Source organism: Chelonoidis abingdonii, chromosome 2 (genome assembly GCF_003597395.2).
Source record: "Chelonoidis abingdonii isolate Lonesome George chromosome 2, CheloAbing_2.0, whole genome shotgun sequence".
Lineage (NCBI taxonomy): Eukaryota > Metazoa > Chordata > Testudines > Testudinidae > Chelonoidis > Chelonoidis abingdonii.
The window spans coordinates 86,995,606-87,007,669 of NC_133770.1; the positions used below are offsets into that span (position 1 = coordinate 86,995,606).

The 12,064-nt window shown below is 43.9% G+C and overlaps 1 protein-coding gene across 2 annotated transcripts in view; it reads left to right on the plus strand.

The window, feature by feature from the left end:
• The first annotated feature begins 774 nt into the window (after nt 1–774).
• Nucleotides 775–12,064, plus strand: part of TRAK1 (trafficking kinesin protein 1) — a 190,442-nt gene continuing 179,152 nt past the window's right edge. Inside the window, exon 1 of one of the 2 annotated variants that reach the window (XM_032763372.2) lies at nt 775–1,437. The gene's annotated coding sequence lies outside the window, so the exon portion shown is untranslated. The remainder of the gene's footprint in view (nt 1,438–12,064) is intronic. The other variant, XM_032763373.2, reaches the window with a different exon arrangement.

A 12,064-nucleotide genomic window follows, 5' to 3' on the forward strand; every position in this document is an offset into this window, starting at 1 on the left:
GCCTGCTGCATCCCCCTGCGGCCCTGCCTGAAGCCAGCCCACCCCACACCCTCCTGTCTCCAGCCAGCCCCGCACCTCTTGCCCTGCCTGCAGCCAGACCCTACCTCCAGTCAGCCCCTGCCCTGCCTCCAGCCAGCCCCATGTCCACTGGTGCCCTGCAGTTCCCAGGGCAGTAACCCTCCACACCTGCTTCAATGAGGGGACCAGGGAGCAGCTGGGCCCCACACATGTGCACACCGGCAGGGCTGGGTGGAGACCCACACATGTGAAACGGCGGTCATTAATAACCAAGCAACAGCATATATGATGCAACTTACATAATATATAATTGTATTATTTATGTAGTTATTAAAAGTAAATAATACATGGAAGAAATGAAACGCTTTTTTTTTACACTTTTTTTTTTTAGTCATCCCTGCCAGGGCTCCGAGGAAAATGTTAGAATTGGGTCCCCCATGCCCTGTTCAGGATATTTGTTTCTTTATTTTAAAACAACCCGCTTTTCACGGAACTATTTTAAACCCTTCTGACCGCCTTGGCATCGGTCAGCTGCCTTAGGGCTCCCCAGCCCCCACCCCCACTTTGATTCTCTTATGTAGAAGTTATGAGGGGAGTCAGAGTGTCCCGCAGATGTCTCTGCTAGAGCTTGAAGGTCACTTACTGCCTCCAACAAGTGTGCTCCGCGTGTGCTGTGTATTGGCAGCAGTTGCCCGGTTACTCCCCGCACACAGTCCCCACCCCCCCGCAGCAGCAGCCGCCGGCGGCAGGGCCTGTGAGAGATGAGGTAGTGGGCGGTGGGAGATGAGCGAGCCGGGCAGCGACCGAGAAACACGCTCAGGGCCCGGCGGAGACTGGAGCGCGATGGCGAGAGAAGCAGCCTGCGCCACCCGTGCCCTTGCCTGCTGACGCGCCTCCGCCCGAACCGCTCAGCGCAGCCGGGCACAGCTGCGTTTGGGATCCCGGCCCCAGGGCGCTGCAAGCCCCAGGCGGAGGGGAGGATCCCGGTCCATAGTCCCAGCGCGACAGCGGGGCTCGGCACACGGCCGGGAGGGGTAGGGCGTCAGAGACCAGTGATCGCGCCGCGGACACTGCCAGCCAGCAGCAGCCGCCGCCGCCCCACGGGGACTTCTCCCACGTGCGCTGCGGGCCGGCCGGCTGCCTGGATGTTGCCGTGGGCGGGTATTCGCGGGCAGGGAGGTGCTTGCGGTCCCCCTGCTCCAGCGTCCCCCTGCCCTTCTCAGTGTGCAGCCTGAAAGCGGGAAGCGGGTGAAGCACCGTCGGCCGCGGCCAAGGGGAAGCCGAGCGGCCCTTCTCCCCGGCCCGCCGCCCATGGGCAGCTGCAGGCATCACGGCCGGCGGGGAACCCACAGGCACTAGCAACAGCAGCGCGGCACAAAGGGAAACCCCTGCGGCTGCCCGCCCAGCAGCGTCAATCTGGTGAGTAGCTCTTACTCCTCGTTTGCAATCACTTCTGATGCATTGGGGAGGGGGATCACGGGCATTACCCCCCCCCCCAACCCAACCCCGGCGCTGGGTGAACCCCGGGGAGTTTCCTAGCCGGTTTCGCGCTATTTGAGTGTCTTGTTTTGTTTGCCCTTCACTTCCTCTTCTGGCGGCGGCGGCTCTGGAGGTTTGGAGGGGCGCGAACCTATTGATTGCTCCTGTAGTTCTTGGCCTCTTCCTGCCAGGGCTCAGGTGAAGAGGCGCAGCCGGGACTGAGGCTGGATAGCTTTGCAGATGTCCTTCTCAGCGCCTTAGGAAGCGGCAAAGGGGCCTTCTGCATTAGTTCACAGCCAGCATGGTGTCGCTGAGCAAGATCCAGGCTCTGTTTCTTGAACCGCTACTCTAAACCATATGACACTGGGCCGACCTTCAAGGAGCCCTGTTTTGAAATAGATAGAACTGCGTCTCTTGCTTTCTGTTCTGTTTGGCACCTCGCTTTAGGAAGAACACAGTTTAATTCCATTCTGTGTTTACCTAAACTGAAACACAAGAATTGCTAGCAAAATTGGGCCTTTTGAATTATTTACAGGCAGGTTGATATTGCTTCTGTGTTTGTCTGTCAGTAAGGAGGATCTGCATTTTTGCAAATACTCCTCCACAATTCATGAAGGTTTTAAATATTAACCTAAGATTCTTCATGTTTAGGCTGGTGGTAATTATCAGAGATCATGGACTCTCATACATTTCTCAGTGCTCAGAAGTGTGCCTCTCTTTAAAATGTTAAACCATCTCCAAACATTCTGTCTAGTCAATATATTTTTGTGGGGTGGGGGAAGAATGTCCCAGAGAAACTGATACATCTGTTAAGAGGCCCAACCCTGACTTCTTCCTTCCTCACCATTCACACCTGTTCATGAGTAGGGAGAATTAAGGCCATCATGTAGAACTTGGTGTTTCCTTCACAGTCTGTAACCTTACTTTAGCCTGCCTCTCAGAAAACAACCAGGAAATGTATTATAACCAGCTCCAGAGTTCATAACCATATTTCACAACTATGCTTTAAATATGGTTACTTTTGTAATCTACATTAGGTCTCCAGCCCTGTCCATGATGGAGCTGAACTATGTTAGCCAGGATTGTGTTTAAATACTGTATGGTTGTTGCTAGCAATGTTCTTAAACAGTTTCCCTAATTGCCATAGACAGGGATATTTTCCCAGCTGCTTGGGTACCACATTTGCAGAACCATATATTCCCAAGGTGCTTTTTAACATGGTTCTAATACAGATCACAAACCAAAACAGTCCTTGTGTTAGAATCATGCTAGCAATAAGTGTTTAAACAGGGCTGACACTATTGCTCTTCTGCTCTCAGTGATTGTCTCTTTGCTAGGAAAACAGATGTATTCATAACTTGGGGTGAAATCCTAGTGAAGACAAAGCAGATTGAATTCAAGATTAAGTTTCGCAGGTATAGATAGGAGCTAACTTTCCACAGAAGTTTGTTCTTTGTTTTTAAAGTTCCAGTCCTTGTAGTTGCATGGATATGTTTGACAATGGACTTAGAATCATGGAAACTGCAGTCAATCAAGATTGGACCCATATGTTGTAACCAGGGTTTGACCCTGGTTTAGGAAGCCTTATTTGGCATAGTCTGGCATTATGGTGTATCAGCCATATTCGCATATCCATGCATGTAAACAGATGCATCATTGTTGTCATGTTTATCATGATTTTCAGATATGCTGATTATCTACAACTCCCATTGAAATCAGCAGGCGTTGCAAATTCTTAGCACCTTTGAAAATCAAGGCAGCTTAATTTGGAATCATATGTATTGAAGTAATAGCAGCAAGTGATGTATGAGCTCCCTATGCATCATAACAGGATATTAACCTGGCACCCTAGTATCAGTGACCCTCTATGTTTGTGGAAATGCAGACAGGAGTTGATTGACTACAAGGAATTTGAACTTTTCCACCAGCACAAAAGTGTAATTGCTCTTTGACAGTTAAGGAAGCAAAATCAGATTAAGAAACCTGGTTCAGGGCTGCTCGGGGGTGGGGAGGGGGCAAGTGGGGCAATTTGGTGCAGCCCCTGGCCCTGCAGGGGTCCCCATGAGAATACAGCATTCTGTAGTATTGCAACTTTTTTTTATGGAAGGGGCCCCTGAAATTGCTTTGCCTCAGGCCCCTTGAATCCTCTGGGTGGCCCTGATCTGGTCTAATATTCACCTTATTACTGCTGTCATTCTTAGTTCCTAACTCAGCCTCTGTTCCTTCTGCTGCTTCTTATTACCTAGCTCTCCACTGCTTTCTTACAGGAGTGAGAATCCATGATCAGGCCTGCCGCTCTCCCAGATTATCAGCCTAAGTGTCCTAGCTCTTTCTACATCCTTGGATGTGGCTTCCTTTTGAGTCCTGACACATTGTGCCCCGTTTGCTTGTGGGATAGAAGAACAAGATTTGAACAAAACAATTAATGTACATTTAGATGATAAATGGGCTTAAAAAAAAACCCAACAACCCTGCACCTGACCTATGCTAGCATTTTCACAGGTGGATCTGTATCAGTTATGGGACCAATTGTGGGAAAGTGCTGAAACTTCTCATTATAGATTGTATGGCAGAGAACAGACCAGACTTTCAAAATAACTTAGCTGCTGTTTAAGTACCTAAATTAAATGGCCAAAATGGGAGCTGCTGGGGCCAGAGTACGTTTGAAAATTTAGTCTTAAGTGCAGCAGGGAAGTGGGTAAGTTGATACCTGTGTGGCAAGAAAGGTAAGAAGACTTAAAACCAAAACTGCTGCCTTGTTTTTAACAGGCAGCATTAATGATCAAGGGAGACTGAGAGGCAGTGGGAGTGGGGGAAATATTGTTTTTCAACAATCAAGTTCACACTTGCACGTACCAATCAAATTTCTACACTAGCATTTTTCAGGAAATCACTCACTGATGGGAGTGCTAATATATACAGGATATGGGCATTGTTTACCAGACACCTGGGTCTACACAGTATCTTCTGTCACTGGTGGATGTGCAGTGGTAGGAGATATACCAAAATACCTTACTTAAGTATAGACACAGTTGTTTGTGTGTGAGAGTTTATAACTAAATTTCAACAATGGGCATTTTGCTAATGAAAGCCTGAAAAATCCAGATATTGGTACACTTTTGGAATTTCAAATATTGAAAAAATATCTTGGCTGTTTCATTTACCATAAGTTGGTGCTTCCTTTGATACTAGTCTGAGTACCTAAAAATATGGGGCCAAATTCTCCACAGGTATAGCTCAGGTGACTTCCATGGAGTTACATCACTGAAGAATTTGGCCTAGTATTTTGCCTGTTTTCATGGGAATTCCTTACCAGCATATGAAGGGATATGTATCTACTTCTATGGTTTCTCATAAGAAATTGAAAGTCCTGTTATGTTTTTAACATGTTAACCATGGTGGTATTGTTACTATACACTTGTACACTATTAAAAAAGAAGATTAGAACTCAGTAAATTTTGGAAAGCAAATTTCTGTTCTTCCTCTGTGGAAAGTTTATCTACACCACAAAGATCCAGATGAAAGAATGAATGCACTTAAACTGACCAAATAGATTTCATTAGAAACTGCAGATTAAATGGGATTTCATAGAGATTGTAAAAATATAACATGAAAGAGATACTTTCCAGTAACTAAACATCTTAACAGATACTGTATTTCAGCCGAAAGCAATGTTCATTCACAATGTACTAAATTTCTTAATAGTGGAAATATAAAAATTTATTTTGGCAACCTAAAATACTTATGTCTTGAAGGTACAATTATGGGCCCCAATCCTGCAGTTGGAGCCTCATTGGGAAATCCCTTACTTCACTGGAGCTCTGCGCTGTCATGAATGTCTACCTGCAAAGATCCAGTTGCAGGTTCAGGGCTGGAGAGCAAAATACAGTCTCAAGAATGAACCTCTGGTTAATTTATACATTTTAAAATATTTAGAATCTAATGCAAAGCCAGTTTGCTTATTACCTAGCTTGATATAGAGTTCTTTAGGCAAGGTAATAGTTGCATCACTATTGTAAAAATCCTAGTAACTTTTTCTTTTTTCTAGTGCTACAGGAAGGAACATGTTTTACGCCTAGCTATATTCTGTGGTTCTTTAAGAATGTAGAATGTGTATACTTTAGTTTGTATCATTTAATCTATATGATAGATCTGTGCTCAGGCCACATAGTTCTTTCTTAAGGTACAGTTATGGAATAGGTTCACATTTGTAAACTGATCAAGGGGTATAAGAAAACTTGTGTTGCATAATTTTATCATGTGGCTCATAAATTAATATTTTTTCTAAGAATTAACACCTAACTCCTTAACTGAAGTTGGCCTCACTGTATTTGATCTCTTATTTGTTCATTGTATTGGACCCTATTGATTACAGTGCAAAAAGTCATGTTATATAGTGAGCCTGCTTGTGTCTATTCAGTTACGAGGCTTATTTATAGCACGAAGAGATTAGCTGAGAGATAATTCTTAGGTTCAATTATGTTGACAGATTTGTCTCAGTTTAAATTAGTTGGTAACTACTGGAGGTGATGGTGATTGTCTTTGTCTTGTCTCACCAACCTTCTTGGGCAGAGCAGTCTCCTAACTGCATAGCATTTTGAGATGTTGTGAACTTCAAACAATTCTGTGAGTCACTTAGGCCTTGTCTACACTGCCACTTTACAGCACTGCAGCTTTCTTGCTTGGGTGTGAAAAAACACCCCCCTGAGTGCTGCAAGTTGCAGCGCTGTAAAGTGGCAGTGTAGACAGTGCACCAGTGCTGGGAGCTACTCCCCTCATGGAGGTGATTTGTTTTAGTCCTCTAATGTTGCTAGCGAAGACATGCCCTTAGTAATATCACAAGGAAACATGAATATCGCTTTCTGGTGGATAAAATATATAGGAGGCCTGAAGTTTCCATTTCCTTTTAGAAAGTTCTTCATTTAAAGTCACGCTAAGGGGAATGAGAGTGGAGGAAGCAGCAGGAGTTATTAGAGAGAGCTCCTGTCTCTTTAGATTAAGCTTCATTGTAACCCTAAACAAGCTGCTTGCTGGTAGATGTAAGCACAGTGTAAAAATTGTTTAAATTTACCAGTCTGTTGTTTTGGTTACATCTAGTTCTTTGATGCTGACATAATGTTTTTGATCCCCAATGTATGTGAATGTAAAAAACAAACAAATTGAAGAGTCAATGAAGTTTAGAAATTGTGTGTTTATATTGCTTTTCGTGGTAAAGAATGAGAATATTTTTTAAGAACTAATGTGAAATATTTTACTTCAACTAACCTTTATCTCAATCTGCTGTTTTAAGTATGCATCCCTGATGATTCATGGTGCTTGCGCTAGGGATGAATTTGTCCCCCTTTCACAGATATTCAAATATTAATGAAATACTCTTCATTATGTGTTAGGTTTGAATAACTGACACCACAAAAACTAGACCATGATAATATTAAGGGAATGATGTCAAGTTCTTTAGGCCAAAAAACTGTTAGCTTTTTAAAAAATTGTTACCTGGATATTCATTTTTTTTTTTAATTTACTCTTCTGTTCTCAGCAAACTTACAGGAAAGTTTGCATTTTAAAAACATACACAAACAAAAATATTTTTGTTTTTTAATGCTGCTGACACTCTTGTACCAGTTAAAAATAAACACTATTGTTCATAGTGTTCTTGTTTTTTTTGTTTGTTTGTTTGTTTTAGGCCAGAAGGGATCATTAGACAATCTAGTTTGATTATCGAAACTTCCACCAGTTTATGCCTAGGTGTCCAAATTTGAAAGAGAATTCCAATATGTCGTCTTAAAACATTTTAGAAATACCCTGTAAAAAAAAAAAAAATTGTGCCCAGCTGTTTTTCCTGTACATAGTGCTTCCTAGCAGAACAGGAGCATGAAAATCACATCACTTTCACTCTTCTGATGCTACAGAAACAATGTCAATCCTGCCTAAAGGAAGATGGATCTAAAAGGTATTAGTGAGAGAGTGCGGAAGGGAAGGGACAAAGGAAAGAAAAGGACACTGATCAAGGGTTGGGGAGTGATGCTAGTGGTTGTTTTATTATTTGTATTGCCACACTGTGTAGGAGCCCTAGTTATGGTTGAGGACCCCATAACTCTGTGCGCTGCACAAACACACAACAAAAATTGAGCCCCCTCCCCCAAATGTTTTGGCAGCATATTATGTAAGAGCAGATCTACTCTCTGGACCACTTGAGGCTAAGAGCACTGTGGGCAATATACTGCTTTGCTGTGTGTTGGGGAGAACATATATTGCTCTCTAGCCATGTATCTTCTGATCAATTGAAGTAGCATTGATAAACTGTGGAGAGAGCCACATCCAGTCCTCCATGTCTTGATATAAGGTTTCTGTACTCATGGGCCGTTGAGGAAGGATCAAGTAAAGATCTTGGAACCATTTCTCCAAAGAACAGCTAGAGACTGTAAATAAAGGGGAGTAGGGGAAAAATGCAGAGAAATAAAAAGGAAAGAGAAATACATGAAATCTAAGGAGCTGGGAGAAGAGAAACATAGAGGAACTAGAAAAAAGACATGGTTTGTTTGTTTGTTTTTAAAGCAAAGGTAGTACTTGCTACATTCAGCAAACAAATTAATAACTTAGAATCCCCACCAGCTCTCCACACAGGACACTCATTAGGAGGAAAGACCTATCCAACAAAAAATAAAACGAAATTGAATCCCTGTGATTCAAACAAGTAAATGAAACCTGAGACACTATTTATTAACGGTATAACTTATATTGAAAATGATTTAATAAAAATTGAAGGTATAAAGTAAGCTAAAAAAGCACTTTGTTTCTTGCTTCATTAGAAATAAAAGGAAAGGAAAATAAAGCATCTACCAAATGGAAAAATTCATGATTGGTAGAGGAAGAAATGATCTCCATGTTATTGGTGTGTGTGTATTTGTGGGTATGTTGAGGAGTGGCATTGATCTTTGTTGTTTTGAGAGGCTAGTGTGGTTAACATAGGTCAGGGCTGGTGAGTGTCCTTTCTGATTTTTAGCAGGGTGTTTATTTGAATGTGCAATGTAAATACCTTAAAACAACTTTTAATAAAATGTTTAGACTTGAGATTTTAATCTTAAGGAAGTCAGGAAACTGCGGCCCCATGGCAAGCATAATATGGCCTCCTTGGGAGTATTCTGCAGTTATGGTTAGAAAAATGATTTTTTAAAATGATATCCCCATACTCAACATCTGTTCCTTGTGGGAAATGAGAGCTTTCTAGATAGGTATAGTGTCACAGCAACCGTAATTGTCACAGCAACAAAGAGGTGAATTAAAACTGATTAGTCTTTCCAGTGCAATTCTGTGTGAAAAGACTCTTATTTCAGAACAAAAGTAGCTCAGGCCAATAACAAACTGAGTAACTGAGGGCTGGTCTAGACTACGGGGGAAAATCGATCTTAGATACGCAACTTCAGCTACGTGAATAACATAGCTGAAGTTGAATATCTAAGATCGGATTACTCACCCGTCCTCACCATGCGGGATCGACGTCCACGGCTCCTCCTGTCGATTCCGCAACTCCGTTGGGGTTGGTGGAGTTCCAGAATCGATATAAGCGCGCTCAGGGATCGATATATTGCATCTAGATGAGACGCGATATATCGATCCCCGAGCAATTGATTGTAACCCGCCAATACGGCGGGTAGTGTGGACGTAGCCTGAATCACATTATCAGAGGGGTAGCTGTGTTAGTCTGCATCTGTAAAAAGCAACAGAGTCCTGTGGCACCTTATAGATTAACACATCTGTCTGATGAAGTGGGTATTCACCCACAAAAGTTTATGCTCCAATACATCTGTTAGCCTATAAGGAGCCACAGGACTCTTTGTTGCTTTTTATAAATCACATTAGTTGCTTCTGTTTCAAAAGAAGAGTGTCCACACACAGTTTAAAAGGTTGTAATTTATGCTGCTTGTTTCAGTGCAAATCTGTATGGTAAAGAGCCCTGAAATGCCTTCTGTGAAGGGAGGGGCGGGGTGGATGAGTTTTGTTTTGCTGGTGTTTAAAAGCTAATTGAACAGTCCACTGTGTGATAGTCAAACAAAATGACTGTGGGATTTTAACTCATGTGAAGATGCTCAGAGCTTGGAATGGGGCCTTATACAATGTTTTAAATCTAAAATATACTTCAGAATGAATCATTAATTATATATATAAAAATTTAAGAAGATGTTAAACACCATTCTTGAGTGATATCCTGGTTACACAGAAACAAGTTAGACTGTGTATATGACCTGTTATCTCTCTCTTTCCCATAACACTCTGGAGCTCCTGACACTTCGAGCTTGTCTCTAAGTGGTGACCTCTGGATTCTAACAATTTCTTATGGCGATGCAAAGTAATCTCAGCCTGACAAAATGCCAACAGTTACTTTCACAGTATTTGACAATTTGACCTTCAGGTTAAGGGATTTCCTCTGTCAGGAGCTCTGTTCAAACTATGTTGATTTTATTGTGTCCAGAGTTCTTATTTGATGAACTTTTAGAAAAGGCCAGCAAGAAGTGGGAACATGAAACAGCCTAATCTTCTAGGCTTGCATGCAACCGTTAGGGTGATGATGTTTATGCTCTGCAGCAGGCCTGCACAACTCGTAAAGCGGCGAGGGCCACATTACTCCAAAGAAAACAGCTGAGGGCTGAAACCCTGCGGAAACACCCTCTCCCCCCTAGGACCTCCTGGCCCACGGAAACACCCCGCCCCAGCACCGCCCAGCCCTGCAGAAACAAACCCTCCTTTCCCAGCGCTGCCCCACTAAAACAGCTGTGGGCCAAAAAGAAAGATTCAAGGTGGGGAGGTGATACTTGATTTTAAATCAACCAGGGCTCCCAGCTGAAGAGGTGGCTGGGAGCTGTCAGGGGCAAATTAAAGGGCCTGGGGCTCCGGCAGCTGGGGGAACCCAGAGCTTTGCAGGGCTGGGGCAGAGATTTAAAGGGCCCAGGGCTCCTGCCACTGAGAGGAGCCCAAGCCCTTTAAATCCCAGCCCCAGCCCATCCGCTGGAACTGCGGCCAGGATTCAAAGGGCTCTGGGCTGCCTGCAGCTGCAGGGAGCCCTGAGCCCTTTAAATCTCAGCCGCCGATGGGATTCAAAGGGCTCTGGGCTGCCCGTGGCGATGGGGAGCCCTGAGCCCTTTAAATCTCAGCCACGGCCGGGAATCTCTGCGGACAGCCCAGAGCCCTTTGAATACCTGCCTCAGCTGGAATTGAAAGGGCTCTGGCCTCCCTGTGGCTGCAAGCAGCCAAGAACCCTATGAATCTGGGCCACGGCTGAGATTTAAAGAGCTCTGGGCTCCCCACCGCTGTGGGCAGCTCAGAGCCTTTTGAATCCTGGCCACAGCTGGGATTTAAAGGGCTCTGGGCTTCCCGTGGCAGCGGGCAGCCCAGAGCCCTTTGATTCCCCTCCGCGGGCCACACAGTGAGCCTCCACGGGCCATATGTTGTGCAGGCCTGCTCTACAGACTACTACTGTTACAGCTACTACAGAATATTGTGAACCTGGAGCCAGCTGGCCCACAGCAATGTTTTGGAAATATGACTGAATATGAGAGTGCAAATAATTGCACAGTGCTAGATCCACCTAAGTAGTGTGACTTGCTTTTACTTTCCAGAGCTGACCCATTTCAAAACCATTACATAATGGTAGTGCTGGCAACTTTCACCAACCATTCCATCTTAACCAGGATGCTTCTGAACATATAGAATGCCGCTTTAAATCTTGGTGGTGGGACTTCAGAATCACTGTACGTGGGCTTGAACTTGCTTTTTAGCAATTTTAATCCAGGCAGAATGGCACACCCAGTGGAAAGAGGCTATGGGTAGCAATAACATAACTGGCCAAATATCATACGTGTTCTAGCACTTGTTCCGTATTGGTCTTGGGCTCTAGTGAGCCATTTCCAGTCCAGCCATGCACCCATTCCTGCTTATACTAGTGATCAGCTGGTACGAGAGCAAATGCTGAGACTGTATGTCTGAATAGGCAGTCTGAGTATGGTGGAGGATTGCCTGATTACGAAGTTCAGTGTTCACTTGGCCCCCTTATCTGAGGAAGGCCGAGAGGCTGCTTTGTGGTTGCAAAATTTAGTGCTCTGATACCTGTTATATGACAGACAGTCAACTAAATATCTACCTAATACCAAAATGTAACCACAGAGAACCTGGAAATGAGTACAGTCCTGTTCTTTATAAACAAACCGAAACCTCAACAAAGGGAGGAGACAGTCTTTCATTGCAGGAAAATGGGAACTGCCTTGCATAGGGATACATATGTACAGTAAACAATTTGGGACTCTCAGTGATAGGCTGGAGAGTGTACACATGAGGAAAAAAAAATTCTCTGGCTGCAGTTTAAAAAAATAAACCCTTCCCTCTGCTTATAACCAGCTAGCAGAGAAGCAAATTAATAATCTTACTGGCTTTTGGATTCTTATCTCCCACTTCACTGCCACTCATATCATAGCTTTCCTACTCAGATTTGAACCTTAGCGTTCATAACCTGAGAAGCTAGCATGAACCCCTCTAAGCACTCAGAGGCTCTGAGTCTTACCACAAAGGGAAATAA